The sequence below is a fragment of the Neofelis nebulosa genome, chromosome 7, assembly GCF_028018385.1.
Source record: "Neofelis nebulosa isolate mNeoNeb1 chromosome 7, mNeoNeb1.pri, whole genome shotgun sequence".
NCBI classification, from domain to species: Eukaryota; Metazoa; Chordata; class Mammalia; order Carnivora; family Felidae; genus Neofelis; species Neofelis nebulosa.
In genome coordinates, this window is record NC_080788.1 from 29,468,152 (window position 1) to 29,495,808 (window position 27,657).

The 27,657-nt window shown below is 39.3% G+C and overlaps 1 protein-coding gene, 1 long non-coding RNA gene and 1 pseudogene across 7 annotated transcripts in view; 1 reads left to right on the forward strand and 2 right to left on the reverse strand.

Annotated features, from left to right (window-relative positions):
• The window catches only part of NRG4 (neuregulin 4), a 206,099-nt gene that overhangs the window by 51,351 nt on the left and 127,091 nt on the right, over window positions 1-27,657 (reverse strand). The gene's annotated exons all lie outside the window — the stretch shown is intronic.
• Window positions 5,409-11,881, reverse strand: LOC131516214 (uncharacterized). Its single transcript, XR_009263945.1, has 3 exons — window positions 10,597-11,881; window positions 9,521-9,658; window positions 5,409-5,787 (listed from the first exon to the last, which is right to left on the reverse strand). It is a non-coding gene; the product is annotated as an uncharacterized LOC131516214 (long non-coding RNA).
• On the forward strand, window positions 23,414-25,910 carry LOC131516213 (centrosomal protein of 83 kDa-like; annotated as a pseudogene).

Sequence of the window (27,657 nt, forward strand, 5' to 3'; positions counted from 1 at the left end):
GCGGGGTTTACATTCTTTGGCGGTTAGGGGTTCCGCATTCCTAAATGAGCCGGTTTCCAGTAAGGGTGTGCTCAGAGGCTTGACTAGGGTGGGGGAGTGTCTTAAGCAATAAGTAGGTCATGTGGGGGTTATACATGAGATGGTGGGTGTAGCACAAAATGGAGTTAGTCTTGCTCTGCTTGTCCAGGGGTAGGGGATTTTTGTTAAATTCCTTGGGTCCCGCAACAATTTTCTAGATATCACTCCTCAGACAAGGGGAAAAAAAACAAACACAAGCTATTGGAACTACATCAAACTAAAAACTTTTGCACAGAGAATAAAATCAACAAAACAAAAAGGCAACACATTGAATGGGAAGAAGATATGTGCAAATGATATAAATACCTAAAATATAAAAAAAATTCATACAGCTCAACACCAAACAAATAATCTAATTAGAAAATGGGCAGAGAACCTTAATAGACATTTTTTCCAAAGACATACAGGTGGTCAACAGACATGTGAAAAGATTCCCAAAATCACTAATCATCAGGGAATGTAAATCAAAACCACAATGAGATATCATCTCATACCTGTCAAAACAGCTAGTATTAAAAAGAAATTTAAAAAAAAAGATAAGAAATAACAAATATTGGCAAAGATGTGGGGGTCTGTTGGTTGGAATGTAAATTGGTGAAGCCACTGTGAAAAACAGTATGGAGGTTCCTCAAAAAATTAAAAATAGAAATACCATATAATCTAGTAACTCCACTACTGGGTATTTACCCAAAGAAAACAAAAACAATAATTCAAAAAGATATATGCACATCTATGTTTAGTGCAGCATTGTTTACAATAGCCAAGATATGGAAGCAGACCAAGTGTCCAAAGATAGAGGAATGGATAAGTAAGATGTGGTAGATCACTATGTTGTATACCTGAAACTAATACAGCATTATATGGCAATTATATTCAATAAAAATAAATGAACTTCAAAGTAGCTGAAATTCAAATTTGGTTTAAAAGGTTACACTGGGCCAGGAGTCAAGATGGTGAAAGGGCGGGCCTACGCCGGCCGACTCCATCTTGTTCCGTGTCCTTCACCTTGACCATGCCTCCTCCCCTTGAGTAACCTCCCGCTCACCTGCCTAACAGGACTCCGACCCTTCCCCAGCCAATCGGCTGAGGCCACAGCCATTACCTCACCAACTGCCCCTAGGCCCCAGTAAAACATTTGTCCTTTTGAAACTCGCTCTCTCTCCCCGGTATCTCACCGCTGCATTGGTGCAGGTAGGGGATTGAGCTCGAGCTAGCTCGAATAAAGGCTCTTTTGCTTTTACATCGGACTTGGCTCCCTGGTGGTCTTTGGGGATCACGAACTCTGGGCATAACAATGGCAGGGGTAGGGGTGAGATGGGAGCATAAGGCAAGCTGACAGGCTGCCGCAAACACCCCCTACCCACCCCCAGGTGGGATATGTGTGATATTCCTCAGGCACTCCTGGCTGCCCGAGAACAAAGAAAAGGGGAAAAACAAATGGCTAACTGATAGAGATCATAGTTCTGAAAGACTTGAGTCTCCATTTATTTACAAGTATTTTAGTAAACTACAAGAAAAAGGCAATCTTATCAATAGCCTAATCTTCAGAAACTTATAGACTCTGGGTCCTGGAGTCCCAACATCACCCCTCCACAGTGATTGTGGGAAACAAAGGCAGAAGGAAATGGCAGACAGAACTAAATTTCCTTATAACCTGCAGCCCATTGACAAATACTTGAGGCAGACAGAGTAAAAGGTTTCCCCAGGACCTCCCTACAGTCCTAATGCTAATGCTTTGCTAGAGGGAAAACTACCTTAGCTTGACAATAGCTAGGCCTCCAGTATCCTGGGAGTGGGAGTCTTCTTCAGCATATGGAAACCTCACTGAAAACTTCCCCTGGACTTTACTTCCACCAACCCCATAGTATAAAACCAGTCTCTCCTCATGGTCCCAGGGCAGCTCTTTCTGCCCATGGGTCCTGTCCTGGTACTTCAATAAAATCACTTTTTGCACCAAAAATGTCTTAATTATTTCTTGGCTGTCAGCTGCGGATCCCACGAACCCCACTAAAACCTCATCAGGGGGACCCTGGGCTTTTCCAATACAGCTGTATTGAGGTCAGATCACTTGAACACCCAGGAAAGCCATCTACAGCTTGGCATGTAAAAGGTGCATGGAAGTAAATTAGGAGAGAGAAAAACGGAGGTGCTGTGGAGGGGAGGGAACCCTTTCCATGGAGAGACAAAAAGGAAAGAAAGTAAAGGGTTGAGAGAAGGCAGCCTCAGGTTCGCACAAGAGGACAACCTCTCTGGACCATGGACTGAGGAGCAAGAAGTACTTAGGGCCGAGTGTTGCAAGTTTTATTTTATTATTATTATTATTTTTGAAACAGCATTTGGAGCTCAAACTCTGAGGTTTTCAAAGTTCAAGACTTTCCCAAAATGGAGCTGTGGCACATGATCCTGGGGAGGAGGAAAGTTGCCCCAGAGTGCATACTAAGGTGTAGGAGATGATCTCCAGGGTCCACTGTGAGAGAACATTCCCCTTCCTGGAATACTTTTGGAAGAGGGTATATCGTCTCCCCGAGGATTAAAGACCCTGTAGGGGCCAGCCAAAGGCCTTTCATTAGCAGGGGACAGAAGAGCACCCAGAGGGAATATAACCTTTGCTGCTTTTAGCAGTGCTACACCATAGATTCTGCACACCCTGCAGGCACAGGACTGTTTTTCAGGGACAGAGAGCCTCAGACACAGCCTGGAAAGGCTGTACTCCAGAGGAGGGGAGCAGATCTGCATGTTGTGTGGTCCTCTAAGACTTCAGGTTTTGAATCCCAGCCTCAGGCCAAAGAAAAAATGTAGGAGAATTGTGATGCAGGGTAAACTGACTGCCCTTGCTGTTCTGTGAGGGCTGCCAGAACAGCAGGGGTGTGAGATCCCAGTCCAGGGACAAGAGACTGGAGTGGCACCAATTTCACTCCAACACCAACATGGTGGGACATCAGAGAGCAACGCAGAGGCCCCCAGTGGAGGAGGGCACTTATACCAAACTCGTCTCCCACCTACCCCCAACTCCACCACTGCTGGGCAACTGCTTATTTACTGGGGCAAGACTGACTGACTCTGAGCCAATGCAGTGAGCCTCTCCTCCACAATACCAGCACAGAGAGCATCCCCCATGCACCAAATACACTGAAAATAAAGTGCTCCAAAATGACACCTGCAGTTCTTTGTCTTTTATCTTTTGGAATCAGGCTCATACATTCTTGTTTTTTTTGTATTTTTTTTTTTTCATTTCATATTCTCTCTCTCTCTCTCTTTTTGGATCAGGCTTTTTTTATTCTTTTCTGTTTCTTTTTTCTTTTCTTCTTTTTTCTTTCCTTTCTTTTTCTTTGTAATAGACTTACTGTTTTTTGATTCTCTGTTTCATATTATTTGTTCCTTTTCCTTTTCTCTTTGGGACCAGGTTTTCATTTTCCCCCTTTCTCCAGGTTTACTTGAACAAACAAATCAAAGCACACCTAGTTAAAGGTCCCAACACTCCCCCACTACAAGCAGGGAGGAGCTCTGCAGAGGACTGACCATGGGAAAGGGGAGCCAAAATACAATAGCAGAGTGCACACAGCATACACCAGAAACACTTCCTGAAGGGCCAGGCTTTGGATAGTGTATGACCCTTTTTTAATATAGCAGTACTCCCAGGTACAGGAAACATAACGGGCTTTTAAAACACGCAAAAAACAGAAATTTAGCCAAAATGACAAGATGGAGGATTCTCCCCACAAAAAATTCTCCCAAAAAGAAGAAATGACAGCCAGAGACTTGCTCAAAATGGATATTAGCAATATATCTGAACAATAATTTAGAAAAATCCATAAGACTACTATTTAGGCCTGAAAAAAAGCCTAGAAGACACCAGAAAAAACTCTTGCTGCAGAGATCAAAGACCTGAAAACTAGTCAGGACAAAATAAAAATTGCTATAACTGAGATGCAAAACCAATTGGATATAGTCACAACAAGGGTTGAAAAAGCAGAGAGAGAATCAGTGATACAGAAGATAAAATTATGGAAAATACTTAAGCTGAAAAAAAAAAGAGTGAAAGGAAATTATTACATCATAAAGGGAGAATTAGAGAACTTAGTGATTCGATGAAACAAAACAATATCCATATTGTTACAGAACCAGGCTGGATCGCTGGCAGAAAAACCAAGCGGCACTCAGAGATGTTGGTGCATCGGCGTTTTATTTTACACCAGTGGGCTCAGAGAATATCCTTCTCCAGAGATCTGAGCCCCGAACGCAAATGGGAAAGATAATTTATAGCGTTATCTCTTCTGCATTCATGGTGGTTTGTACACGCATGGCAAACAGAGCAGGAAGAACCTGGAAGAGGAGTCTCTAAGCTAAGAACTAGAGCTTATGTTAGTCCCATCGGCCATCTTATGGTGCAGAACTTTACTTATTTTCCCAACATTCCCCCTTTGATGCCTTTTTTTAACAAAAAAAATCTATTTCAGTAGGCATCACCCTTTAGCTCTAGGGGTTGGTACCTTCAGAGGGCTAAGATGAATGTTGCAGTTTCCAGGTAATGTTGAGGGACCTGGTCAGGCTTTGTATAATGTCCGCTACAAATGCAGGTCCATTGTCACTGTGTATGGTTAGGAGCAGACCAAATCAAGGCACGATTTCCTGTAGAAGAGCTTTGGCCACCTCATGACTTCATTCCATCCTTGTTGGGAAGGCTTTGACCCAACCTGAATATGTGCAGATTATTACAAGGAGGTACCTGAATCCTTTGCTTGGTTGTATATCTGTAAAGTCCACCTCCAAGTCTTCAAAAGGGGGGCCCCATTCTTGGAATAAACCAGATCTCCTGGGTTTATATTGGGTGGGTTTCTAGTAATTGTCAGATCTGTTTTAGGGAGGATATGGTTTGAATATTTAGAGATCCATCCCGTCTTCCAATTGTTTAAATAATCTTATGCCCATGGGGTTTTATTATTATCCTCATAGAATAACAAGCACAGAAGATTGTCTATACATGAAATACTGTGGACAATTTTTCTGACGTTTACCTCAAGTTGTCTAGCTTAGGCAAACAACAAACATTTAAAGACAATCGTAACTAGAATTTAACATCCATAACAGTGCATTGTTGAAACATAGTTTTTCTCTCTAAAAACACCCATTTCCAGAGATAGCCAAATTGAGACCAATGCATTTGTAGAACAAACCCAGTCTTAACGAACCTGGCCTAATTATTTACATAAGCTCAGCAAGAATAGCGATTGATCATGAGGATCTTTAAAGTTTGCCTCTGTCCCAAAAATAAATAAATAAAAAAAAAGTTGAAAAAAAAAAAAATTAAAAAAAAAAAAAATAAAGTTTGCTTTGCTGGAAACTTTTATAAGGAATTTCCAGGTTGAACTTTTTAGTAGCTTCTCCAGGCCAGAAGCCATGCCAAATACTTGCCATCGGACAGGCCTGCAATACCTGTAGAATTGGGTGAATTCCTCTTCACCAGGTCCCCAAGGTATCCTTAGGTTCTTGCACCTGCCAGGAAGTGACCTTCTTTATTCACCTGGTGAGGCTGCTGGGAGCTCTGTAAGCAAGGCATCAGGCCAACATTTCCTTTATGGCTCCATGTTTCATAAAGTCACCCCAAGTTCCTTAAAGCTGTCTGGTCATATCTGAATCTATGCATGTCACTCTCAAATATGACATTCCAGTCAAAGCCTTGGTAAAATAACCAGTATTTCCAATGGTGACCTGTTACAAGATGAACAGATTCTTATTGAATTTATGCAAACAATTGTAATTGCTATGAAAGAAAGAATACTCACTGAGAGTTTTTGAATTTCAGAGGGTTTAGGTTGAGAGAAAAGATAAATGCTTCAGTTTACAAATGAATACTTTATGACACTTCTTTATGACATGTTATGACATATCTTAAAGTCTCCTTAATCTGGAAGAGCAAACATTAGAGAGCCAGCAATATTTCCAACAAGAGTCACAAAACTGTAATCTTCCTCAGTTCATTTAGTCCCATGTTCCTAATTCTTGTTCAGTTTGAATGCAGCTTTTTAGCTCTGGAAATTCTTACCCATTTTAGTATTAACCTTAAAGATGTCAAATACCTGTATTTGTCCTAAAAGTCCTTTTTATAAATCTCCTTGAAGAAGAAACATGTTTTGTGAGAGAATAAGAACAATTATAAATGACAAAAGATCAGAAATGGACACTGTTAAAGATCTGATGAGAGTTCGTTATGATGCAATTAACAAAGAAATTCGGTTATTTCTATGACACATAACACTTCAGGTAATCAGAATATTAAGTGATGACCTTATCCAAAACATTAAAAGTTTAGGAATTGCATATCTATTTGGGCAGTTACAGCATTTACCCATGCAATACAACCTAAGGTTTACCATTTTACGACAGTGCTTTTCCAAGTAACTTAGCATCCCAAATAAAAGGGCCTAATTGGTCAAAGACTTCATTTACCATTTAAATCCTGGGAAGTTTGTTAAAACCTTAGGAAGTAATAAAGCACATCCTAAATAGGATTACAGATCATTACAAATCTTAAAACCTTATTTATTCAACCAAGGTGGCAATAAGAGATCTTAAAGGTGAATGTATAGGGGCGCCTGGGTGGCGCAGTTGGTTGAGCGTCCGACTTCAGCCAGGTCACGATCTCGCGGTCTGTGAGTTCGAGCCCCGTGTCGGGCTCTGGGTTGATGGCTCGGAGCCTGGAGCCTGTTTCCGATTCTGTGTCTCCCTCTCTCTCTCTGCCCCTCCCCCGTTCATGCTCTGTCTCCCTCTGCCCCAAAAATAAATAAAAAACGTTGAAAAAAAAAATTAAAGGTGAATGTATAGCATTATATTGTTTTTTTTTTTTTTTAATTTTTTTTTTCAACATTTTTTATTTATTTTTGGGACAGAGAGAGACAGAGCATGAACGGGGGAGGGGCAGAGAGAGAGGGAGACACAGAATCAGAAACAGGCTCCAGGCTCCGAGCCATCAGCCCAGAGCCTGACGCGGGGCTCGAACTCACGGACCGCGAGATCGTGACCTGGCTGAAGTCGGACGCCTAACCGACTGCGCCACCCAGGCGCCCCGCATTATATTGTTGTTAGCAAAACCTAGCTCCTTTAACATTGAGAAGTTTTAACTAGCAATCAAAGACCTGATAAAGATGAAACCTAAAGTTTTGGTTTCCCTGGCAGGCAAAAGAGAAAAATACCTTTGTTTACATCGTCTTATCAAGAGTAGATCAACAGTCCAAGAAAACTGTCTTTTGAATAGAGAGAAAAGCAGAATTTCAACCTTATACCAATGTACTTTTAAAATTCCATTCATCTCAGCCTTAGTCCATCCTGAGCACACATAAAATTCCTTTCCAAAGGCTTCCCTTCATGAACCTTCTACAACTTTCCTTTGCCTTCAAACTTTGTCCCAAAGCCATTTCTCTCCAAACCACCAGTCTCATTTAGGGCAAAATTACTTTCTTTTACCCTCAACAAAAAATGTATTTCCATTCCTCCTTATATCTTTCTTACATATCTCCCACTTTCCTACATACAGGGTTGCTTTCCTTATTTTCTTTTTTTTTTTTTTTTTTTTTTAAATTTTTTTTTCAACGTTTTTTATTTATTTTTGGAACAGAGAGAGACAGAGCATGAACGGGGGAGGGGCAGAGAGAGGGAGACACAGAATCGGAAACAGGCTCCAGAGCATGAACGGGGGAGGGGCAGAGAGAGGGAGACACAGAATCGGAAACAGGCTCCAGGCTCCGAGCCATCAGCCCAGAGCCTGACGCGGGGCTCGAACTCACGGACCGCGAGATCGTGACCTGGCTGAAGTCGGACGCTTAACCAACTGCGCCACCCAGGCGCCCCGCTTTCCTTATTTTCATCAGTCTTAAGTACACTTGGCAGAATTTTAACTCTTAGGAAACCTTAGTCTCCAATTGAGGACTTAGTAACCAACAGAGAGGTGTTTACACCAGATTTTTTAGATGGTAAATTCATGAACCAATTAAGCACAAAGCGTGTCTTCCAATAGGTCCAAATAGCCTTAGTTTCTCTGCAATAAGAAGTTAAAAACAGAAACCTATGTTCAGTAATCAAAGCTTTAGCACTCTATCCTATTTGGAAAAGACCTAGATGTCCAATGAATTGAATCTCATTTTATCATGCAATCAAAACTTTAAAGTTTCAGGTTACCAAAGACCTTGAAAGCTATCTTAACAATTACCCATGAAAACTTTGAGATAGACAAAATTAACTACCATTTTAAGCCATCTTTTTGCTAACAAATTGCAATAGAGATAACATGAGCCTATTTGACCTTTAGTCAACCTTGGTAGAATGAAAGTTTCATATTTAATGCTGATAACTTTATTTTTTTTTTTAATTTTTTTTAATGTTTATTTATTTTTGAGACTGAGAGAGACAGAGCACGAATGGGGGAGGGGCAGAGAGAGAGGGAGACACAGAATCGGAAGCAGGCTCCAGGCTCTGAGCCATCAGCCCAGAGCCCGACATGGGGCTCGAACTCACAGACCGTGAGATCATGACCTGAGCTAACGTCGGACGCTTAACTGACTGAGCCACCCAGGCGCCCCAAATGCTGATAACTTTAAAGACAGATCCAACAAACTTAAATTAGTTTAAACACTGAATATGTTTCACCTGCGTCCACTTGAAACTCAATCAATTGTCCCCCATTGTTAATTTTCACTTGGGACTCCAGTGGAGGTGGTCCAAGGGGGTACACTTTGCTCCTTGACCTCCAGGGTGGGAGGAGGAGCCAATGGTGCCTGAGGCACTAAGAATGGTATAGGAACCAGTTATGTAGGCCTCACCCAAATTGGTGCAGAAACAGGAAGGGGAGAGGAAGGCAGAAGAGGCAAGGTGCCAGCAGAAGGCAGAGAAGGAAAACCCAATGCAAAACCTTAGCTCAGACAGAAGAGCAGATGCCATGTTTTTCTACCAAAGTGGAAATATGGAGTCCACATTAAGCCAGGAAAGACCGGGAATTTCCCCAAAACAAATGGAGTTTCAGCAGCTTCTTGGGAATATTCCTTAAAGTCCCCATCCCAAGGTAGACTAACCATAGTTGGCTCCAATTATAGCTGTTAACCCCAGAAATGAATGAGGGAGAAGCCCTCACATCTATTAGGCAGAAGAGCAGAGAGAGAGAGAGTCAACATCCCCTTCAGTCTGATTCTATCTTGGTCAGACCAGTAAGTTCCCCTTCTCAAGTTTCCTCCCGATATTGGCTGGGTTTTGGGGGTCCCTTCCAATTCAGACACTCATTCTTCCAATGTTCCTTTTCCTTGCAGTAGGCACATTAGTCTTTTGCTAAGGGGGCTCTGGGCTTTCCCCACTTTGGTGGTTGAAGCTTCTCCGTCTTTGCATTGTCCTTTTCTTTCAGCGCTGCTGTGAGAAGGGTGACCCTCTTTTTTCAGCTTCCCTCTCAGCTGTGACCTACCTGTTCATGAAAACTTTATTGGTGACCTCTATCAACTGAGTGATATTCATCCTAGCTAAGCCCTCTAGCTTTTGGAGTTTTCTCCTGATGTCTGAGGCACAGTCTGGCTGCTGGCCCTGGTGAGAGGATTCTCCGGGCCTGGGGGTGGAGAAGAGAAGAGTGGAGGAGTTTCAGGTCCCTGTGTGGGGGGGAAGAGTGGGCTCAATGGGTAAGGTGGAGGAAAGACAGGATCCTCCTCTGGGTCTCCCGCAAATACCGTGGGAACAGTGGGCTGCTTCTTCGGTTCTCTGGGTGAGGCGGCTAAAACCTTTGCCTGACTCTGCTTGTTATGGATGAATCACATACAAGGTGGGAGATTTGGGGCAACTTCAAGCCAGGAATTGATATATGGAAATTGGTCAGGGTGACCTGGGTTTCCAGTGACTACTTGACAAACCTGCGGACCAGTTGGACACCTAATGTTCCTTCTGAGGACTATCCTACATTGAACATGGGCCATTTTAGTTCACAAAAGGTCCTTAACTTCCCAGGTGTCATTTTCATCCCAGAGTCGCCTGAGAATCCCTTTTTGAAGTTCTTAAGCATGATCTTGAGGATCATGGGCTTACTCTGTTTTGACCCCATTACTAATCCTTTTCCTGTGTCTGGTGTCGCAAAGGCAGACAGAGGGGTAGGGGTGCCCCTTCTAATGAGGAGACCAGTCAGATGTCTGTTTGGCCATGTCCCAAAGGCACTTAGGTGACAATTAGCCATAGTGGTCTCAGCTTTGTGACTTATGATCAGAAACTATTCTAATGCCACCATAGACTATATGCCATTCACCACGGAATTGCAGACGGGCCCACTCAGACTCCGTGGGCTTTTGGGAACCTTAAGGGTGCCCACCCGTGGAGCCACAGAATCGAACTTGGCAGGCAAGCTAGACTGAGTCGTACATTCACACTCACGTATACACCAGAGGTTATTACATTCCCTCCCACAGAATTCCTACCTGTGAGACCTCTGAGGTCTCTGGGATCCGGTCCCCCTTCCACCACTATGGCTGGGCCAGACAGAATTGGAGCCACAGGCCTTACCAGTATCTGACATCAGGTCCAGGTCCTCACTTCCAAGTCTCTTTGAATCCAGTGGGAATGGCGGAGCGGGGCTGGTCTGAGGAGACCGAGTGGGAGACTGCCAAAAATCCAGCAGGGCTCACTTTCTCCATTGCAATTCTTTATTCCTTCACCGCCTCGCCATTTTCCCAAACTGGTGGCAAAAATGGGCCAGCACAGTTGGGTTTCCCAATCAGAGAACCAAATATGTTATGGAACCAGGCTGGATCGCTGGCAGAAAAACCACGTGGCACTTGGAGATGTTGGTGGATTGGTGTTTTATTTTACACCAGCAGACTCAGAGGAGATCCTTCTCCAGAGATCTGAGCCCTGAACACAAGTGGGAGGGGTAATTTATAGTGTTATCTCTTCTGCATTCATGGTGGTTTGCGTGGCAAACAGAGCAGGAAGAACCTGGAAGAGGAGTCTCTAAGCTAGAAACTAGAGCTTATGTTAGTCCTGTTGGCCATCTTATGATGCAGAACTTTACTTATTTTCCCAACAATAACATAGGAGTCCCAAAAGAAGAATAGAGGGAAAAAAGGACAAAAGGTTTATTTAACCTTTTGTTATTATAAAAATTATAATTATAGCTGAGAACAAATTATAGCTGAGAACTTCACTAATCTTGGGAAAGAAACAGGCATTCAAGTCTAAGAAGCACAGAGAACTCCCCTCAAAATCAACAAAAATGGGTCAACACCACAAAACATCACAGTGAAACTTGCAAAAAAGATAGAATTCTGAAAGCAGCTAGGGACAAAATGTCCTTAACTGACAAAGATAGACACATAAGGTTAGCAGTAGACCTGTCCACTGAAATTTGGCAGGCCAGAAGGGAGTGGCTGGAAATATTCAATGTACTGAACAGGAAAAATATGCAGCCAAGAATGCTTTATCCAGGAAGGCTGTCATTCAGAACAGAAGAAGAGGTAAAGAGTTTCCCAGACAAACAAAAAGTAAAGGAGTTCTTAACCACTAAACCAACCCTGCAAGAAATTTTAAGGGGGACTCTCTGAGTGGAGAAACAAAGATGAAAGCAACAAAGACTACAAAGGACTGGATAACATCACCCTAAACACCAACTCTATAGACAACACAATGGCACTAAATCTGTATCTTTCAATAATCACTCTGAATGTAAATGGACTAAATGCTCCAATCAAAAGACACAGGGTATCAGAATGGATTAAAAAAAAATCCATCTATATTCTGCCTACAAGAGACATATTTTAGACTGAAAAACACCTCCACATCAAAAGTGAGGGAATTGAGGGGCGCCTGGGTGGCGCAGTCGGTTAAGCGTCCGACTTCAGCCAGGTCACGATCTCGCGGTCCGTGAGTTCGAGCCCCGCGTCAGGCTCTGGGCTGATGGCTCAGAGCCTGGAGCCTGTTTCCGATTCTGTGTCTCCCTCTCTCTCTGCCCCTCCCCCGTTCATGCTCTGTCTCTCTCTGTCCCAAAAATAAATAAAAAACGTTGAAAAAAAAAAAAAGTGAGGGAATTGAAAACCATTTATCATGCTAAGGGAAGTAAAAAGAAAGGCAGAGTAGCCATACTTATATCAGACAAACTAGATTTCAAAGCAAAGACTGTAACAAGAGATGAAAAACAGCATTATATCATAATTAAGGGGTCTATCCACCAAGAAGACCTAACAATTGTAAATATATTTATGCCCCCAACTTGGAAAATCCAAATATATAAATCAACTAATAATAAACATAAACTTGCTGATAATAATACCAAAATAGTAAGGGACTTTAATACCCCATTTACAACAATGGACAGATGATCTAAGCAGAAAATCAACAAGGAAACAATGGCTTTGAATGACACAATGAACCATATGGACTTAACAGATATAGTCAGAACTTTTCATCATAAAGCAGCAGAAAACACATTCTTCTCAAGTGCACATGTAACATTTTCCAGAATGCACATAATGGGTCACAAATCAGCTCTCAACAGGTACAAAAAGACTGAGATGATATCATGCATATTTTTGGATCACAATGCTATGAAACTTGAAATAAATCACATGAAAAAATTTGGAAAAACCACAAATACATGAAAGTTAAAGAACATCCTTACTAAAGAATGAATGGGTTAACCAAGAAATTAATAAAGAAATTTAAAAATACATGGAAGCAAATGAAAATGAAGACACGACAGTCCAAACCCTTTGGGATGCAGCAAAGGCAGTCCTAAGAGGAAAGTACATTGCAATAAAGGCCTATCTCAAGAAGCAAGAAAGGTCCCAAATACACAACCTAACCTTATGCCTATAGGAGCTAAAAAAGAAGCAGCAAATAAAGCCTAAAGCCAACAGAAGAAGGGAAAAAATAAAGATTAGAGAAGAAGTAAATGATATTAAAAAAAAAACCAGAACAGATCAATGAAACAAAAAACCAGTTCTCTGAAATAATAAACAAAATTGATAAACCCTTAGCAAGACCTATCAAAAAGAAGAGAGAGAACACAAATAAATAAAATCACAAATGAAAGAGGAGAGATCACATGATTAGAGATCATGTCTAATACCACAGACATAGAAACAATTATCAGAGAATACTAGAAAAATTATATGCCAAGATAATGGCCAAACTAGAGGAAATGGAAAAATTCCTCACGTACTACCAAAACTGAAACAGGAAGAAATAAAAATTTGAACGGATCCATAACCAGGAAAGAAATTGAATCAGTAATGAAAAATCTCCCAACAAACAAGATTCATGGGCCAGACAGCTTCCCAGGGGAATTCTACCAGACATTTAAAGAGTTAATACCTATTCTTCTCAAACTGTTCCAAAAAATAGAAATGGAAGGAAAGCTTCTAAACTCATTCTCTGAAGCCCACATTACCTTGATTCCAAAAACTTACAAAGACCCCACTAAAAAGGAGAATTATAGACCAATATCCCTGATGAACTTGGATGCAAAAATTCTCAACCAAGATACTAACAAATGCAATTCAACAATACATTAAAAGAATGATTCATCATGATCAAGTGGGATTTATTCCTAGATTGCAGGGCTGGTTCAATATTTGCAAATCAATCAACATGATACACCACATTTATAAAAGAAAGGATGTGAACCATATGATCCTGTCAATAGATGCAGAAAAAGCACTTAACAAAATACAGCATCGCTTCTTCATAAATCCCTTAAGAAAGTAGGGATAGTAGGAACATACCTCAACATGATAAAGGCCATATATGAAAGACCCACAGCTAATATCATCCTCAATGAGGAAAAACTGAGAGACTTCCCCCTAAGATCAAGAACACAACAGGGATGTCCACTCACCACTGTGGTTTGACACAATATTGAAAGTCTTAGCCTAAGCAATCAGACAACAAAAAGAAATAAAAGGCATACAAATTGGCCAGGAAGAAGTAAAATTTCTACTCTTCACAGATTCATTCTTTCAGAAAACTGAAAGACTCCACAAAAAAACTGCTAGAACTGATACATAAATTCAGCAAAGTTGCAGGATAGAAAAACAAAGTACAGAAATTGGTTGTGTTTCTATATACCCATAATGCAGCAGAAGAAAGAGAAATCAAGGAATCAACCCTTTTACAATTACACCACAAGCCATAAGATACCTTGGAATAAACCTAACCAAAGAGGTAAAGGGTCTTTACACTGAAAACTATAGAAAACTGAAGACACAAACAATTGGAAAAACATTCCTTGCTCATGAATTATAAAATGTCAATATCACCCAAAGCAATCTACACATTCAATGCAATCCCTATGAAAGTAACACCAGAAATCTTCACAGAGCTATAACAAACAATTCAAAAATTTGTACGGAACTAAGAAAGACCCCAAATACCCAAGTAATGTTGAAAAAGCACATCAAAGCTGGAGGCATCACAATCCTAGACTTTAGCCTGTACTACAAAGCTGTAATTATCAACACAATATGGACCTGGCACATAGATCAGTGTACAATAACAGAATCCATAAATGGACCCACAAATGTAGGGCCAACCAATCTTCCACAAAGCAAGAAAGAGTATGGACAAAAGACAGTCTCTGCAGCAAATGGTGCTGGGAAAACTGGACATGCAGAGGAATAAAACTGGACCACTTTCTTACACCATACACAAAAATAAATTCAAAATGCATGAAAGACCTAAATGTGATACAGGAAACCATCAAAATCCTACAGGAGAACATAGGCAGCAACCTTTTTGACATTGTTCATAGTAACTTATTACTAGATATGTCTCCTGAGGCAAACCAAAGCAAAACCAAACTATTGGGACATCATCAAAATAAAAAGCTTCTGCAAAGCAAAGGAAATGATCAAAAAAATGAAAAGGCAACCAACAGAATGGGACAAGATATTTGCAAATGACATATCTGATAAAGGGTTAGTATCCAAAATAAATAAAGCATTTATCAAACTCAACACCCACAAAATAAATAATCCAGTGAAGAAATGGGCAGGACATGAATAGACATTTTTTTCAAAGAAGACATCCAGATGGCCAACCAACACATGAAAAAATGTTCAACATCACTCATCATCAGGGAAATACAAATCAAAAAAACCACAGTGAGATACCAATTCACACCTGTCTGAATGGCTAAAATGAACAACTCTGGAAATAACACATGCTGGCAAGGATGCAGAGAAAGGGGAACACTTTTACACTGGTTGGTGGAAATGCAAACTGGTGCAGCCACTCTGAAAAACAGTGTGGAGGCTCCTCAAAAAATTAAAAATAGAACTATCCTACAACCCAGCAATTTCACTACTAGGTATTTATCCAAAGGATACAGGAGTGCTGATTCATAGGGGCATATGTACCCAATGTTTATTTACAGCAGTACTATCAACAAGAGCCAAATTATAGAAAGAGCCCAAAAGACCACTGACTGATGAATGAAGATCTGTGGGTACATATATATAATGGAGTATTACCCAGCCTTAGAAAAGAATGAAATCTTGCCATATGCAATGATGTGGAGCTAGAGAGTGTTATGCTAAGTGAATGAGTCAGTCTCAGACAAAGATAAATACCATATGATTTCACACACATGTAGAATTTAAGAAACAAATTTAAATTCTTTAACAAGAATTTAAGAGCAAAGGGGAAAAAGAGGGAGAGAGAGACAAACCAAGAGACAGACTCTTTACTATAAAGAACAAACTGATGGTTACCAGAGGGGAGGTGGGTAAGGGGGTGGGTTACATAGGTGATGATGGGTATTAAGGAGTGCATTTGTTGTGATGAGCACTGGGTGTTGTAAGTGATGAATCCCCAAATTCTACAACTGAAACCAATATTACATTGTATGTTAACTGGAATTTAAATTAAAAAAAGAAAAGCTGGGATTGAATATAAAGAATAAATAGTTCATAGAAAAGGAAATACAAATGGCTCAACCTCTCCTATCATAAGGTAAATGTGAATTAAGGCAATACTGAGATACCATTTCTCATCTATCAGATTGGTAAATGTCCAAAGTTGGATAATGCAGTCTTCTGGGAAATGAAACACTCTCATACATAGCTGGTAGGAATGTCTATACAAAGCAATTTGGCAATATCTATCAAAATTACAAATGCATATACCCTTGACTAGACAAATTCTTGGAATTTAACTTGTACTCTATAAAATTACATACATATGCAGCATTATTTGCATTAGGAAAAGATGAGAAACAACCCAGATGTCAATCAACAGGGTTAAATAGACCATAGTACTCGTGTAAAATATAATACTAAGCAGTTATAATAAAGTACTCTGTGTACTGCCATGAAAAGATCTCTAAATGTATTATGAAATACAAAAAGCAGGGGTGTCTGAGTGGCTCAGTCGGTTAAGTATCTGATTCTTGACTTCAGCTTGGGTCTCGATCTCATGGTTCATGAGTTTGAGCCCTGCACTGGGCTCTGCGTTGACAGTGCAGAGCCTGCCTGGGATTCTCTTTCTTTCTCTCTCTCTCTCTATAAATACATACATACATACATACATACATACATACATACATACATACAAAAAAAAATAAAAAAGCAAAGTAGAATACAGTGTTAAAACTTTTTGAAAATAAGATTTCAGGCTGGTTTTGGCCTATATATGCATGAATATGTTAGAAGATAAACAACCAACTTTTAAAATTGGTGACTTATGAAGATTGAGTAGAAAACTGACACATCAGGGGAAAGGGTAGAAATAATAATTTGCACAGTATAACTTTTGCTTGATTTTGACCATGTGAATTTGTCACCAAAATTTTAAAATGCCAACAGATTCTGTAACCAAAACTGAAGCAATGATTAGAAATAGTTGCTAAGGAATAATCTTAGCCTGAGGTAAGACTGCACCCCAGACCTTTCATTCATATCTTTGCCAGGCAATGGTAGCCAGCTCAGAGACAAAAATGAGATTGAGCAAGTGGCCTTCCAAAACCAAGCTTCTTGTTTCAGATGACCTCAAGGTAACAACCACCACTAAGTTCGAAGAGAAGGAATGGACTCAGAATAGAAGACATTAAGTGAAAGACATAAACTTTTTACATTTAAAAATTGTTTATTTGAGATCGTTAGTGTGGTTACTTACAGTGAACTGAGTAGACACAGAAATATCTAGAGCCTGGTAAATTTTTTAATGGATTGCATTACCAAAAAAACCTTACCTGCACAAGCCTGTTAAAATCCTCAAGCAATTCCTAGACCTCCAAATCCAAACAGCAGGCAGTATGATGAAAACTTTGCAGTCCCCAAGAATGGTGAAGGGTAGCAGAACAGTCCACCTCAAAATATACCACTTTGACAAAGGATTATTTTGAGCTGAAGGGAACTGATAAGAAACAGATTCTCTGCCTTCTCCTTCTCTACCAGGAAGAGCAGGAGAATTGTTAATCACCAGAGGCAATTCTAGACTCTTATCAACCTGGAGGTGACGCCAGAGAAATCTATAGAACAAAACTTATTAACTAGCCTTTACCTTGCATTAATTTTTGCCATATATTTACCTTCTCATGGAGTGCCACCCTTTAAAGGTTAAAATCCCTTTTCCTTTGTAACTTGCCACTTATCTACAAATTTATTGTTCTTTGTTGAGATGCTATATAAGCCCCCTAGTTCTAACCATACCTTTTAATTATGCATCACTGAGTACTCTCATGTGTACATAAATGTAAGCATTAATAAACTTCTATTTGTTTTTCTCTTGTTAATCTGTCTTTGTCAGTCTAACTTGCAGGGCTCCAAGCAATGAATCTAAGACAGGTAGAGGAAAAAGATGTTTTTTCCTCTCCCCTACAAGGACATACTGTGCAATGACTACCTCAGCAGTGGCCTTGGAAGAAAATTCTTAAGGAAGACAAATCCAACAAGGCAGAGCCAGGGCTACAGAGGTCAAATGACTTGACAGCTCCTCCCAGAGGAGCTTCCAGAATGGCTAACCAAGGGATTTACTTCACTTCAGAGCAGGAGGGGTTTCACAAGTTTTGTTAGGAGAATATGATAACTACTAAGCACCAGAAACTATTACATGTTTCCTATTTTTTCTATTTCCCTATATTTCCTAACTTCATTAGAATTATACTATTCTCAGGCCACTGTTGTATATTTGGGTGGGGGGATAGGGATGGCTAATAACTTTTAGTTTATAGACTGCTGGATAAGGGGCCAAATCTGGATCTTCTGGATAAAACTATAAATTACCCAGAAATATGGGCTTGAAATTGGATGGAAGCTTAGGTGGATGGTTTGTGGGAGAGAATGCAATGGACAGAATCCAATGGAACCCACTGGAAATGGCTGTTCCAGTACATGGATAACCACTGCTGTGTGAATACAACACTTCAGAATATGAAGTGAACACAACACTTCAGAATATGACATACATACCACCTCTTGCCAATTACATGCTATCCAAAGAACACTCTAAAACTTGTTACTAGCAAGGAGTCTTCAGATCACATTATGACATTTGTGACATTCAACACTACTTAGATGCTTCAACAGTCAAAAGGAAAATACACATGAATTTCAGATGCACGTTGTGGATGCCATACAAGAATTACATTTGGTGACAATAACAGACAGATGTTCTAAAGTTCTCAGTGTCTCCATCACCAAGGAGTTTGATAGTGACTTTACCATCACCCTGGATATCATGGCAGTTCAGAATGTAAGCCAAGCTTTGTAACATGTGTGAAGACTGAGCAGCTAGGTAGGAGAAGTTTTACAGTTAAAATATGTGTTGAAGAGGGGGCCAGCCTCAAAGAAGTTGACTCTTATACAATTCCTTCTAATGTTCTCACTTTTATGTTGAAATATTTCACAGATTTCATAGGTGACAAAGCTGTTTAAGCATATGAAATTTCCTGAGTTTCTTGACAAACACAGGTCCCAGATGAATACAGAACTGTTTATGCTCTGTATGGCACACTGGACATTAACTCTGTAAGTGGTATAAAATGGATAATGCCAAGGAACTAACCAATAATAGTAGCTCTGATATGAATCAACAAGTCTATGTCCTTCTTTATATCAGGAGAAGCTAACTGGAAAGAGAGAGTGGGAATCAGTCTATGCAAAGGGACACAAAAACTCTGGGTTAGTGACCAAAGGTGTGAATTTACTCCAGAAGGTGCCAAACATAAAATCCTGCACCAACTTCTTCAGTTAAAAGAGTGCTATTTCTGCTTTAATTCAAAGCAATGTGGATCCTTTGAACTTACAGGAAGAATGCCATATTTCTGCTCTCTTCATTCCTTTGTAGGAATGTAGATCCGAGTTTCCCTCTGGTTTCAGTTTCCTTTTGCTGATGAACTTCCTTTAACATCTTATAATGACACCTAATAATAATGAATGCTCTCAACTTTGCTTATCTGTAAAACTCTTAGAATATGAAATATTCTGAATCTACTGATTTTTTTTTTGGCCATTACTTCTTAAAATATTTTTTCTGCTCCCTTTCCTTTCTGTGATTCCTTATCACATGTATGTTGGACTTCTTGATATTGTCCCACAGGTCACCAAAGCTCTGTTCTTTAGTCTTTTTTCTCTCTGTACTTTACTTTGTAAACTTTCTATCACTGCCTTTAACATACTAATCTTGATTTGGCAGTATTTAATTGTTAAGTCAATCCAGTGGACTTTTAATTTTGATGTTATACTTTTTAACTTCTAGAAATCTATTTTCTTCTTCAGTGCAAGTTTTCCTTTAAGTTTTTAACATATTTATAATAATCGCTTTAAAACTCATGCTTGCTAATTCCATTATCTCTGACATTTCTGGGTCTGTTTCTTTTGACTGATTTTTTAGTCATATTTTCCTGCTTCTTTATATATCCTAGTATATTCTATTACTTTCTGAACATTATAAATATTATGTTGTTGAGTGCTGGATTTTGTTGTCTTCCTTTCAAGAGTGTTGGATTTGCTTGGGATGCAGTTAAGTTACTTGTGAATAAAATTTACCCTTTTAAGTTTTTTTGAAGCTTTTTGGGGGGTAAGCCTAGTCATTAGACCTACTTTAGCCCTACTACTAAAGAGTGGCTCAACTGAATGCCCTGGGTTGGACATTCCACTCTGGCTGGTTGGCACTTAAGCATTCCAAATCCTGCCTTAGCTCTGGGAATTGTTCAGCTTATAGCTCTCAGTAGATCCTTCCCCAGCATTGTAGATTTTCACACTATATTACATATTACACATGTGTAACACAGTATTCAGCAAGATACTCAAAAGGAATCCCTATGCAGATTTCTGGAATGCTTTGTCTACACAGCTTCCTCTTCTCTGGTACTCTAGCCCACAAATTCCAGCCATGTCAGTCTCCCTAACTTTTGAGCTCTTTCTTATAGAGACTCTAGATTCTCGCTACATGTCCCTTGCTACAGCACTAATGTTTGTTGTTGTTGTTGTTGTTGTTTTATCAGTAGAATAACCTGGCTTAACTGAAACTCTAAACTTTGTCTCCCTATTGTGGCAACAGCTGAAATCTCTATTCATTTTTCTTAGCCTTGGCAAGGCTGTCTGGAATTTTCCCTATGCATACAAGTTCAGGACCAACTAAAGATTTGGGCAGTTTACATACAGAAGTTGGGCTCTTGCCCTGTGGATCTCTTCAGGATGTCCCTCATCAATTTCCAGCTGTGGTGATTGCCTGGAGTTTCTATTCAGTTTTATCCACTTTCTGTGGCACTTATTAGGGCCTTATCTTAGGCAGATAGCCAAAAATTGGGAAACTCACCCAATGATATTTCCCTCTTCTAACTGTGAACTCTTTTCTGTTTCTGCTACTTTTTAGTTACTCTCCAGTGCCTCTGTACAGTGTTATTTCTATTGGTGCAGAGTTTATAATTTTTATCTCTAGAGAGGAGTAGGTAAGTCTGGAATATGAGCTATTCCAGTTTTACATAAAGCAAATGGTTTTAATCAGAATCTATACTGATGATAATCAAGCATGAAAGGACCTTAGGGATGTAAAATCAAAATATTTTTTCTAAGACTGAATGGTGTGCTAGACACAAGAATCATATTCTTGAAATTCAGGAACTAGAAGGACACTTAAAGAAAAATAAGCAATTCAAGAATATGTAATACTTGTAATACACTTCAACTGTAGTTAGATTGTTATCAAATACAAGTGGGCAACTGTGAGATGCTCTGTAATACTTAGAAATGAAGGATGCAAGTTGAATTATAAAGTCAATGAATCAGACTTGAATGAAGCAAAGTTCCTTTAAACAACGGAGACTGACTGAATATGTGTTAACATATCTTTTTTTTTTTTTTTTTAAATTTTTTTTTTTTCAACATTTTTAATTTATTTTGGGACAGAGAGAGACAGAGCATGAACGGGGGAGGGGCAGAGAGAGAGGGAGACACAGAATCGGAAACAGGCTCCAGGCTCCGAGCCATCAGCCCAGAGCCTGACGCGGGGCTCGAACTCACGGACCGTGAGATCGTGACCTGGTTGAAGTCGGACGCTTAACCGACTGCGCCACCCAGGCGCCCCTGTGTTAACATATCTAAAGAAAGAGCTTGTCAATCTGAGGAGCTGTTGGTCAAGGAGAGAAAGGAAAGGCACAAAGGGGAACATTAGTAGTACCCACCTAAACACTGTCAAATATAGAGAAAGTTGTGGTCAGAAGACTTTAAGTACTACTATTACAGTCGTAGGCAAGATTGTTACTATTGTGGAGGTGAATGCATCAGACAAGTTGTAAATATAAACTCAAATTATGTAATTTTTTCTATTCTATGCTATTAAATGTTCTAATTATAAACTTGGCCTCCATGTATGTTAGTCTACAGAGAAAAAGAATGCCTGGCCTACTGTAACTCTAGTCTGTGTCACTTATACATATTATAAATTAATACATTGGAATGCTTTAGACGTTAGTCTTTGTAAACCTAGTCAATATGTATCTGCTTATGAGAAACGAGATCCCTTCACAATGTGCTTAATTAGATTAAAGCTGAGGGGAGACTTCCAGATGTGATACAATGATCACACAGTACTCTGGAAGCTATTTACTTCCTAGATATACTAACTTCATTGAGTATTTAAATCTTAATTTTTTGCTACAGGAGTTTGAAATTCAAACCTTAATGGTATTAAAAAACTTAGCTTTGTTTTTTAATAGATCATATGTGCTTAACTACATAAGATACAGTAGAATAAAGAGACACTGCTGGCAAAAGAGGACTTTAGTGAAAGGTCAGGCAATCAGAGAGAGTCCCTGACATAAAATCTCCCTTAGATACAGCAGAGAAGAGATCCATTCACTAAACTAGAAAAAACTGCCAACATTCTATTTATAATCATTTATTCTTACAGTGACTAGTGAATTGCTAAGATCATTCATGTACATAATGACAGTACCAGATCTCGATATTATACTCATTATTATTACTATATCTGCTTGTACTGTCTTGGTAGAAATCAGACAAAATGGTTGTATCAGAATGTGAAAATAAACAGGTCCTAGAGTAAACCTCAAATATTCCCAGTGAAATATGTAATGGGAACCGCATCATAAAGATCTATAAATATCAGTATTACACATATCTTCTTGATGGCCAGGATTAGCTCTATATTTGGAATTTCCATTTAACATATTTTGGTTGAGATACTTTATAAAAAGGATGAGGCAGGCGTAAGACAATTATTTTAAAGGCTTTTTTCATGCCCTCCCCCCATTTGCATCCTTTCCCATCCTAATACTCAATTAGACTAAGAAAACTTAGAGATTTTTGGAAATGCTGATTTGTTACACACTTAGTGAGAGAAGGCAAATATGCAAACTAAAAATGGGCAGATGCTCCACTGGGCTTGAGGGGTATCTGAGCAGGACGTCTCAGCCCCATATCCACAAAAAGGTGGAATGAGGCTTTTCTCAGCTGCTACTGCCCTCGCCTTCCAGAATACCTCACATTTCCCCCCAAGTCAGAAGCCCAAGGATGTGCTCGACCCTCCTTTTCCTACTCCTCTTCTTCAGCCTCTGCCACAGGTGTCTGCCAGGACCTTGACAGGTGTTATGGGCTGGGCTAGCACCTTGCCTGTGGGACCATATCCCTTAGCCCCAGTGTCTCTGGAAGGAGAGTTGAGTGGGTGCCAATGGTTGGAGATGTAGAGGTGTCCCCCAGTGGCAAGTTTGGCCAGAACACCAGTCATTGTTTTATGCATTCACATTGCAAGGACTGTGTATGTGAGTCGGTATAATTTGGCATCCTGAGATTCTTTCTTAGCAAGTAAGTAGAAAAAACTCTTAGAAAAAAAATAAGACAATAAGGAAGCTAGAACTTATTTTTACATGGTGATCAGCTCGCTTACCAATATGGACACTTTTCCCACAGTTTTTTCCTCCTAGCGGAGAAAGTAGGTTGACAAGTTCTCAGTCTGAGTTCCAAAAAATGTTAATTAATGAAAGATTACAATGTAAACATCATAAAACTATCTGACTCTGAAAGTTGAACACACAGGGTTGCAAGATGAATACATAAAGTCACAAAATGAATTCAAGTGCCTGTTAAATGAAAAGCAAACTCACCAAGAAAAATTTCAGCTGCTGCTTAAAGAGCTAAGAGGGAAATTAGTAGAGAAAACTAAAGACTTGGAAGAATGACAATGCAAGTGTTAACTTCACAGAAGTTGGAGTTGTTACAAGCCCAAAAATTAGAATTAGAAACCTCAATGAGAGAGCATTTTAGGAATCTGGGTGAAGAAGTGGAAAGTATAGAAGTGAATACAATAAGCTTTACTATGAGCATACATTTTTCAAATCAGCATTTGAACACCAGAAAGAATTTTCACATATTTTAGAAGAAAAAATAAAATATGGGGGTGCCTGGGTGGCTCAGTCAGTTGAGCATCTGACTCTTGATTTTGGCTCAGGTCATGATCTCACAGTTTGTGGGTTCAAGCCCCTCATTGGGCTCTGTGCTGGCAATGTAGAGCTTGCCTGGGATTCTTTCTCCCTCTCTCACTGCCCCTGCCCCTCTCACATTCTCAATCTCTTCCTCTCAAAATAAATAATTTAAAAAAGAAGAAGAAAAAAATAAAATATAAATCAAAGACTGCAAGGCTGGAGAAAGATAAAGAAGAACTATTATAACCAACTGCTTAGTGTTGATCTCACAAGAGACAGCCAATGAATGGGGAGCAACTTGTTTGAGGAAAGTCTACTTGTGTTAGCAATCATAAGGTGTAGAAGCTGAAGTAGCAGAATTAAGGGGTAAAAAAGAGAATTCTGGTGCTCAGGTAAAAAATGTCCAAAGAATTCAGGTGCGGCAGTTGACTGAGATGCAAGATACAGTCATATCCCCTGAGGCTGAAAAACAGTCAGCTAAACTACAGGCTGAATGCTTGGAGAGAGAGTTACAGTCAAGCAATAAACAAAACACTGTTTTAATCAGTAAAGTGCATAGACTTGAACAGGAAATAAATACAGTGACCAGTAAAGTAAAAGAACTTAAATATTCAAACAAATTTGAAATAAGAGACTTCAAACTGGAGGCATCAAGAGCTAAGAGTGAACTAGAAAGAGAAAGGAATAACATTTAAACTAAACTAAATGGTCAGACAATGAAATTCTCAATTCAGTTGTTGAACACCACAAAGAGCTCCTAATAGAAAAGGATCAAAATGAATACATAAAGCACAAGCTGTGAAGGAAAAAGGTTATCAAAAACTTCCGGTATGACAAGATGAAAAGCAAGAACTAGAGAACAAATTAGTGGATTTAGAGAAAATGAAAGTGGAACATGATGTCTGAAGGCAATCTGAAAAGGATCAGTGTGAAGAGAAATTGCAAGCTTCACAGATAGCAGAAGAGCCAGCTGGAAGGGAACTACAGAGCATCAGGTTAAAACTTCAACAACAAATTGTGAATACTGAAAATGCAGAAGAAGAAAAAAAATGAAAATTCTGACCTGAAACAGTAAATCCAGCAGATCCAGGTGACCTTGCTTGCATACTCAGAGAATAAGTTGCTGAATTCAAACAAATAATGAAGGAAATGGTGGAGAGGTTAAACCAGGAATGCTGAAATTTAAGAAGCCAAGCTGAAAACCACAACTAGAAGTTGAAAATCAGACAGTGGAAGAGAAACAGATATAAGGGTTGGAAGTAAAGCATATGCTTCAGGAATATATCACTGACAGAGAAGAAAAGTATAATCAAGCTAGAGAAAAACTGCAGCAAGCTGCAATTGCCCAGAAAGAGAGAAAATCTCTTCATGGAAACAAAGGAGAACACAGAACTCTTAGAGACAAAGAGAGAAGAACTAGAAACAGAAAATCAAGTGTTAAATAGACAAATGTTCCATCTGAAGAATATGCAAAGCTTCAAAAAAGACTAAAGGATTTACAGAGAAGACGTAATGAAAACTGAAGTTTGATTCTGGTTCCTAACATTATCTCCAACAGGATCCATCAAGCCTGTTAGCTTCCAGTCATCAACCATGGTTCCAGGCATGGACCTATCCTTTCCTCCTCATATGCAGGAGGAAAAGATGAAAGGGAACTCTCTCTACTTCATGAAAGCCTGGAAGAACTAGAAACAACACAAAGAAAACAACTACTGGAATTTGGATCTCCTGAAAATTTTTCTTGGAGAAAAGGCAGATCAAAGGGATGAAATCAGTGTGACTCAGTAAAGCTTGAAGTTTTAATGTATGTGGCATTTAGATCCTTTATTATTGTTTCCCAAAACATGTGAATGTGCCTCAAGAAGAGGTACCAGCTACAGGTTATATTGCATCAATATCAGGTTTTAGGATTATGCTAATGAAAACTGAAGCATTAAAACAGCTCCAGAGATATTCAGAATATTTACTGACAATAGTTTGCGAATACTTTAAGAAAAAAAAAAATGAAAGGAATTAGGGAATTGAGTTTTTAAATTATTTTATTAATTTTACTTTGTTGAGGGACACCTGGGTTGCTCAGTAGGTTAAGCATCTGACTTTTGATCTCGGCTCAGGTCATGATCTCATGGTTCATGGGTTCAAGCCCCACAACAGGCTCTGCACTGACAGCATGGAGTCTGCTTGGGATTTTCCCTCTCCCTCTCCCTCTCCCTCTCCACTCTCCCTCTCTCTGCCCCTCCACTTACTTATTTTCTTTCTCTCTCTCTCTCTCTCTTTCTTTCTTTCATGTTGATTTCCCTCTTCCTCTTTCAGACTCTTGGCATTAACAGGGTCAGTAAATATTTTGTGGTTCAATATATACAAGTTGTAAACCTCTAGTTCTTGAGAAAATGTAACAGTTTAGAAGTCAGCATTAGAAAACAAAACTGAAAGGTACATACTCATTAAAAAATGCTACTGTTCTAAAAGCAGTAAACTAAAATCTCTTCAAATAAAGAGATTAATAAATATTTTTCTATCTTAAAAAGGGCAAAAAATGATTCAATAACATCTCAGTAGAAAATTACAAATAACTTTTTTTTTATGAGAGAGAGAGAGAGTATGTGAGCAGGGGAGAGGAGCAGAGGGAGAGAAAATCAAGCAGGCCTTAGCACAGAGCCTGTCACAGGGCTGGATACCATGACCTTAGCCTAAATCAAGAGTCCAACTCTCAAACGACTGAGCCATGCAAGCGTCCCACAAGTAACTTTTTTATTTATCAGCTCTTAATTTTCCCTAACATGAGAAAATTTTAATTTTTTCTAGTAATTAAACTTAATATTTTCAAATCACTAATATATTGCAAAGATCTTTTCTTCATAGAATATCTTATTATATCTTACCATAGCTTTGTTTGCTTGGTGTTAAATATCCCTATTTTTTAGTGATAAAATTGTACATTCTTTTTTATCCTGGTTTTTCTCCTCAAAAATTTGCTCAACAAATATTTTTATTTCAGTATTTTATTCCAGAACCTATACCGGATGCAGGCAATTCAAAGACATAAGAGGATGGGTCTGTCCCAAGAAGCTTATATTCTGTTAAAGAGTAGCAGATACATAAATCACTAAATGAAATAAAGAGCTATAAGACAGAAATGTGTCTGAGTATAATGTAGACTTATAATAGTCAACCAAATTAATATTAGCTGTCATTTAAGGCAAACCCTCAAATATTGGTGGTTTAATACAACAAAAGTTTATTTCTGGCTTATAGTATAGTCTAATGACCAATAATGGTCAGGCAGCCCTTCTCCATCTCCTGAATCTGCTACCCAGAAAACATGGCCTCCCACATCACTGAGGCAGGAAATAAAACAGGCTAGAGTTTTTCTGGATGGTTTACAACCCTTTTGCTCATAATCACATTGTCCCAGAACCCAATCACAGAGCACAACCTAACTGAAAGTTAGGCTGGGAAAAGTAGAGGATCACACAGATATTTATGGAACACTAACAGCCTCTGACAAAGGGTGTTAAATGGAGAATGGTTAAGTCTACCTAGAAAAGCTTCATGGAAAATATAATGCTCAACCTTAGAGACTCTTAACGATAGAGAACAAACTGAGGGTTGAGATGGAGGGAGGTGGGTGGGGGACAGGCTAAATGGGTGATAAGGAGGGCACTTGTTATGATAAGCACTGGGTGTTA